General features: G+C 63.3%; 1 long non-coding RNA gene across 1 annotated transcript; it reads right to left on the bottom strand.

Annotated features, from left to right (window-relative positions):
• Nucleotides 1-2,640: 2,640 nt before the first annotated feature.
• LOC140846049 (uncharacterized) lies at nucleotides 2,641-3,769 on the bottom strand. Its single transcript, XR_012124953.1, has 3 exons — nucleotides 3,068-3,769; nucleotides 2,887-2,980; nucleotides 2,641-2,773 (listed from the first exon to the last, which is right to left on the bottom strand). It is a non-coding gene; the product is annotated as an uncharacterized lncRNA (long non-coding RNA).
• Nucleotides 3,770-6,000: the final 2,231 nt, after the last annotated feature.

Here is a 6,000-nt window from a genome sequence, read left to right as displayed (position 1 = left end):
GCACAGACTGCTCCCTGCCACTCCGATGGGCAGCTTTTGATGGAGACCCACAAGGAATCTCCCACTGGTTCTGCCTGGCCGCCTGCCATGTGTTGGACCAAGAAGACACAAGGGCTGACTGTGGGGTGGGTCCTGGGACAGAGGAGGACCTGGGAGAAAAAGAAGGAAATCTGGTAAAGTGTGAACTCTGATTCACTAGAAACTATGTTCCTGACGGGTGCCAGGCAGCTCTTGGGTGAGGACTGACCAGACTGGATGCCTGGACCGGAGCGTGTGCCGGCCCCTCCAGCCCAGGCCCCAGCCCACTTTGCAGGGTGCATGGCCAGGTCCCTGTTCCCCACCCTCCCTGGGGCCGGGGCCCTGTCCCACTTCTGTCTCTGCACCGGGGCCCCCACTGTGTGTAGGACCAGCTGGATGGGCAGGGCACCGACACCTGCCCCAGAGGGGGAGCCTCGTGTAGGACATGTGGATGTGAGGGAGAGGTCAGGAGACAGAGGGATGAGTGGCTAGGCGCTGGGGGAGGGCATTCAGAGGAAGCGTGGCGGGAATGACCACATTTTAACCCATCACAATGTGGACAGTTTTGTTATGAAGAACACCAGAAAGCCATTAATGTAAATCATGAAATATTCAGCAAGTAAGTCACTTAAATGTCTTATGTTCCCAGAAACAGTGCAAATGCTTCCTGCCTTGGGGGTGCCCAAACATCAGCTCTTCTGTGCCTCTTCCGAGGCTCTTATCTCAGAGCTGGGAAGCATTAGGTCATTGCTGCAGACGCCAGCCTGGAGTGGGTGGGGGATAACTGACCTGAGAGGCCGGCGTGGAGTCCTGGATCCAGCCCCCATGGGGGCCCAGCTCCTGGGCCCCGACATGCTGTCCTCAGAGGACGGCTGGTCAAGAAGGGGCTGCTCCCACTGCCGGCCTCCGGGGGCCTGGCCCCTGCCTCGGCCGCCCTGCTCACCGAGCCGTCCTCTGCATTACAGGCCTGCTTCCGCAGGAGCCCTGCCTTCCGAGAGAGGCTGACAGTAAAAAGAGCTGCTGTGCCTCATAGGCACTTGGCGGGCTCCTCACAGCCGCACTTGCCCCCTCCCTCCTGGCAGCAGTCTGAGAGCACTTCGCTGGTGGGTGTCGAGAAGACTTGGACCCAGACCGGTGTGGCTCCAAAATCCTGCGCTCGACACCCTCCTGACTGCGCACAGCTCCAGGGCGGGAGGGGTGCTGGGCCTTTCTGGGGCGGCCTGCCCCTCGCCTCTGCTCCGCCGGCCTGGCTGGACACCCCTGCCTGAGGCTTGCCCGTGAGGTCTGGCCCAGCCACGAAAGGCCCTCAGGGGCCTGGGCCCCGCCCTGCCCCCCAGACCTTGGTAATGCTTTGCCCCTCTCCAGGCCTTTTGACCTCACCCACGGTCCCTGGGTGCCCATCCAGGCTCTGTAGAGGGCAGGAAGGGCACAGGTGAGGCTGGCTCAGGAGGAGGGAGGGTCTGGCTTCCTGTGCGTGCCTGGCCTGAGGCCTCCTTACCCCTCGGGCGCGGCCCCCAGTCCCTGGGAGCTCGTTCTGGTCACAGGGAGCCACGGGGGTGTGTTACTGGCACTTAGTGCCTGGCAGCCGGGACTCTGAATGTCACTCGTGTGTGTGCCAGCTCTGCCCCCCAGCACCTCCCCACCATGGGGCCATGCGTCCCTTTGAAAAATCACCGCGAATTCCACAAATGCCATTTCAGCAGAGAGCACACAGCCTTCTGGAAACTAAGCGGGGCTCCAGGAGTCCCCGGCCACTCAGATGCTCTGTGACAGTTAAAGGCGTCCGAATACGATTGCAGTAAAACTCTCGGGCCCTGATTCAGTAGTTCTCTCCTGGGTCATCGATGCCGCGTGTGCCCAGCGCTATCCCGACCGGCCAGCTCCCCTAGCGGGAGTGGCCAGCCCCGCAGAGGACTCGGTCAGTCCCGCCACGGGCCTGCGCGGAGGGCGGCGGCTGCCGGCAGAGGGCGCTGCGGGGCCCCGCAGGTCGGAACCCCGTTTCCGGACCTGTCACTGTGCTGGAAAGCGGCGTGAGAACCCAGTGTGAGGGGCTCCCTGCAAGGAGCACTTGTAAGGGGCCATTTTTCCCCGGATGACCTAGGTCCCGGGCCCCCCGAATGCGTTTGTCCACACACGCACACGCACGCGTTCAAAGCAAACCGAAGCTTGGCTACGGGCCCTGTGTTGGCCTGGGGTCAAGGAGGGAGGGACATACGGAGACCAGACCTCCGATCCCGTAGGTCGTGAGAGGGCCCCAGACTCAGGCCTGGTGGGGGCTGCCAGGGTGGGCTTTGCCGCAAAGGGGCCTGACTTGAGTCTTAGGGTCCAGGGTGGGAAGCGCTGGCTTGGCAGGTGCAGAGAGATGGCCCAGGGTGGTGAGAGGTCCGGGAGCGCAGCGGGACTGGAGGTGTCGTTCAGTCTGTGGGTGGTCACGGTGACGGGCCCCGTTGATGCGATGGCACCACCAGTCGGGAGAGGCCAGGGTCAGAGGAGGGTCCTTCCCGCCCCTCACTGCCAGTCTTTGAAGAGGAGCCGCTATAGAAAGGAGCAGCTATGACCTCTGATTTCTACTTAATGTGTAGGTAGCGAATCGCTGCTGTTGACTGGGCACTTGGGAGTCTGTCGTAATTGCATCAAGTGACAGAAATCACCCCGGGAAGATGCTCCCGGGGAAGCCGCTGATCGGTGCGGTTCCTCTGTCTGCTCGGGAACAGAAGATCTGAACTTCAGGCTGGCGTGTTGTGTCCCTCCAGGCCTGCGGCAGCAGAGCCGGCATAAGAACTGGGTCTGCACTGGGTACGCCCGGGTCAATCCCGGCTTGAGACTCCCATTTCACACACCAGGAAACTGAGGCTCAAAGCCAAGTACCTTGCCCAAGATCACACAGCCTCCTGTCTGACTCCGTGGCTCAGCGTCCCACCGCCCACCTGCCTCACCAGCGGTGACTCTTGTGTTGTGGCGGCTGCACAGGCAAGGACCAGGGGGAGGACCTGCTTAGAAACTGGAAGGTGCCGCGGGGAGGGATGGGGAGGGGAGGTGTCACACTGACCTTGACGTTGCCCGGGCGACTGTGTGTCTGGAGCCAGGGGCAGGAAGGCCTGGCACCCCTCACTCCACCCCCGACAGGACCGGGACCTGTCTGGCTGACCAGGCCACTGCCATTTCATTATGTGAAGGCCTGAGAATTACTATTCATGACTGCAAACTTAAAAATGAATTAATAAGTCTGTCCTTTTAAAAAGCAAATTGCGATGCCAGAATATTCATGAGCCGTGACTTCCCGGGAAATGCAGCCGCAGGGAGATTATCATTCAGTTAAGTCAGCAGCAGAGGAATTTAGGGAAATGCACTTGTCACTCTGAGGAAATGGGTGATTAATACTTTCCTGTTTGTGGGCCCCTTAATGGGCGCATTTCAAATGTAATAATTAATTAACCTTGGGACCACTCGCGTTTCCCAGGCTCCCAAGGCTAGGCTCCTCAAGGGCAGGGTGGGGCCAGCTCCCCATCCCCCTCCGGACGCCGCCGAGCTCAGAGCCGACCTCCGTGGGAGCCCAGCGGACAGGCTGGGCCGGCGGCGGCGGGGCAGCGGCTCTGGCCTTGGGACACCGCCCCACACTAGCGAGTGTCTGACGCTCCGCTGGGGGCTGAGTAGGGCCCCCAGACTCACGTCCACTGGACCCTCAGAGTGACCTCACTTGGCATAGGGTCTAGCGGATGACAGCAGATAAGGATCATCTGCTGACAGCCAGGTGAGCTCTTCCTGGGCTGGAGTGCGCCCCGCATCCAGGGACCCGTGCCCTGTGAGGAAGGGGACACAGACGCAGAGGAGGGAGATTTGGGACCCGGGGAGAGGACCAAGTGAAAGCGGGGCAGTGACCGGAGCCGCACGCCTCCAAGCCCACGGAGGATTTCTGGCGACACCCGGAGCCGGGGAGGCCTGAGCAGACTGCCCTCCCAGCCTGCAGGGGAAGCAGCCGTGCCCACACCGGCTCTCAGACCAGTGCCTCTGGCTTGGAGACTGGACACCCACTGTTTGACGCGCGCTAGTTCGGGGGGCTTTGCGGTGGCTGCCCAGGACACGCCTCCCTTCATGAGGGTTGGGAGGTAGTGGTGCAGCCAAGGGCAAGGGTGGGGCTGCGTACCGAGAACTGGGAGCCCCAGAGCAGGGCAGGGGGCGGGGTGCTGGCTTTTGCCACATGCAGGCTAGGTGCCCAGAGGCTGCCACCTCCTGTCTCTGGGACCGGGGCTCCCACGGCAGGGGGATGTGCAGAGCCGGGCCTTTCAGACAGGGTCCCCCAGGGCAGCCACAGAGGGCGGTTCCTCCTGCTGCAGTGCCTCCGTTCCCCTGCTCTTGCTGTCTGGAGGGCTTAGTCGTCCTTTGAGCCGGATTCCGTTATCCTTCCTGGGGGTGGTGATGCGGGCGCAGCCGCCGTACCTTCAAAGTGCGGTCCTCCCAGGATCCCCGCAGGGCCGGGAGCGGGAGGGTGGGGTTCCCTGCCTGCTCACCCCCTCCTGGGCTCCCGCCCGCCCTCCAGGACCACGGCTCGCCCCTGCCATCTAGTGGCCTCCCGGAGGCACTGCGAGGCGGCGGCTGTCACAGGGCTCGAGGACCATAGGGTGGGCGCCCTGGGGGCTGGGAGTGCCTGGGCTGACACCCCTTGGGCCAGACTTAAACTCCTTTTGCTGGGAGACCCGCCCCAGCCCCCTGGCCCAGCTAGTGCCTGATCGGGGCCCAAGGGCTGAGTCCAGCCAGCGGGGCTGGGACACCGTGAAGGGAACTCGCTCCTTCCCTCGGCTGCCACCGCCCAGGGCAGGCTGGGCCCTTCTGGAGGACAGCCAGTGCCCGGGCAGAGGCCGGGCCCGGGGCGGGCCTTGCCCATACACAACAGCCTCTGCGGCGGGGCTCCGCCTACCCTTCCCTGACGCGGGGCTGGGCGCCGTCTGCCGTGCTGCACTGACCGGCCTTTCTTCTTCGTGAGAGCGACAGCGCCTGTGAGCACCTCCCAGAGCGGGTGGCGGTGTGGGCTGTCTCCCCACTTCACTCCTGCCGCAGCCCCAGGACCGAAAGCAGCACCCAGCGCACAGCTGGTGCTAAACGAACATACGCTGGACCTCGGGGCGGGTGGCCAGGCCCGTTCCCGGGCAGCAGGGGCTCAGACGAGTGGGGTGCATGACGTGCTTCAGGGCCCAGCGCCTGCGGGATCGGGGGAGGCAGCGGGGACCCCAGTAGGCCCGTCTCCAGCCCACCCTCGGAGGGCGCGGCCTGTGGCCTGCGAGGCCCTGGGAGGAGGAGCGGCTGACCACTCCCAGAGCTGCGCGGCAGGTCCTCCCTCCCAGCCCTCTCCGTGTGTGCGCGGAGGCCTAATCCTCACGTGGAAGAAGAAACAGAGGCTCAGAAAGGAAAGGACCCGCCGAGGTTTTTCGGGGACACATGGCCTCCCTCCAGGGATTCCTGGGACAGCGTCTCAGCAGCGCTCCCAGTGGGCAGACAGGAAAAAGCCCAGGAGGGGAGCCCCTGGCCCAGACCTCCCGGGCGCCTCCCACTGTCCTGCATCTCCCTGGGTGCAGTGACTGCAGGATTCTGCTCAGGCATGGGGTCGGCCCTTAGCGGGATGGGCAATGCCCAGTGTGCCCAGAAGTAACCCAGAGGAGGCACAGCCAGCGTGGTCTTCCTGGAAGAGGCCCTGACTTCTAGGGAATGGGCTGGGTTTGCACAGGCATCGAGGCCAGGAACCGTTCAGTTACTGGGAGACTCAGAGGAGGGAGAATGCTGGGCACACGGGATGAGGCAAGGCCCCACGGCCAGGCTCGACTGATTGGGCTGCTAAAGGCACAAAGAGCCGCTTTTAGATTCAGACAGTTTATTGACATCAAGGAGGCTCCCAGGCCCACACCAAACGGTGACATTGGAACAGCAGAGCCGATGATGCCAAAAAGAGCGTGGGCATCGCCGAGGAAGTCCCTTGGATGGCAGTTGAGT

This window comes from Manis javanica, chromosome 2, assembly GCF_040802235.1.
Source record: "Manis javanica isolate MJ-LG chromosome 2, MJ_LKY, whole genome shotgun sequence".
Taxonomy (NCBI): domain Eukaryota; kingdom Metazoa; phylum Chordata; class Mammalia; order Pholidota; family Manidae; genus Manis; species Manis javanica.
This window is presented reverse-complemented; position numbering and strand designations above follow the sequence as displayed.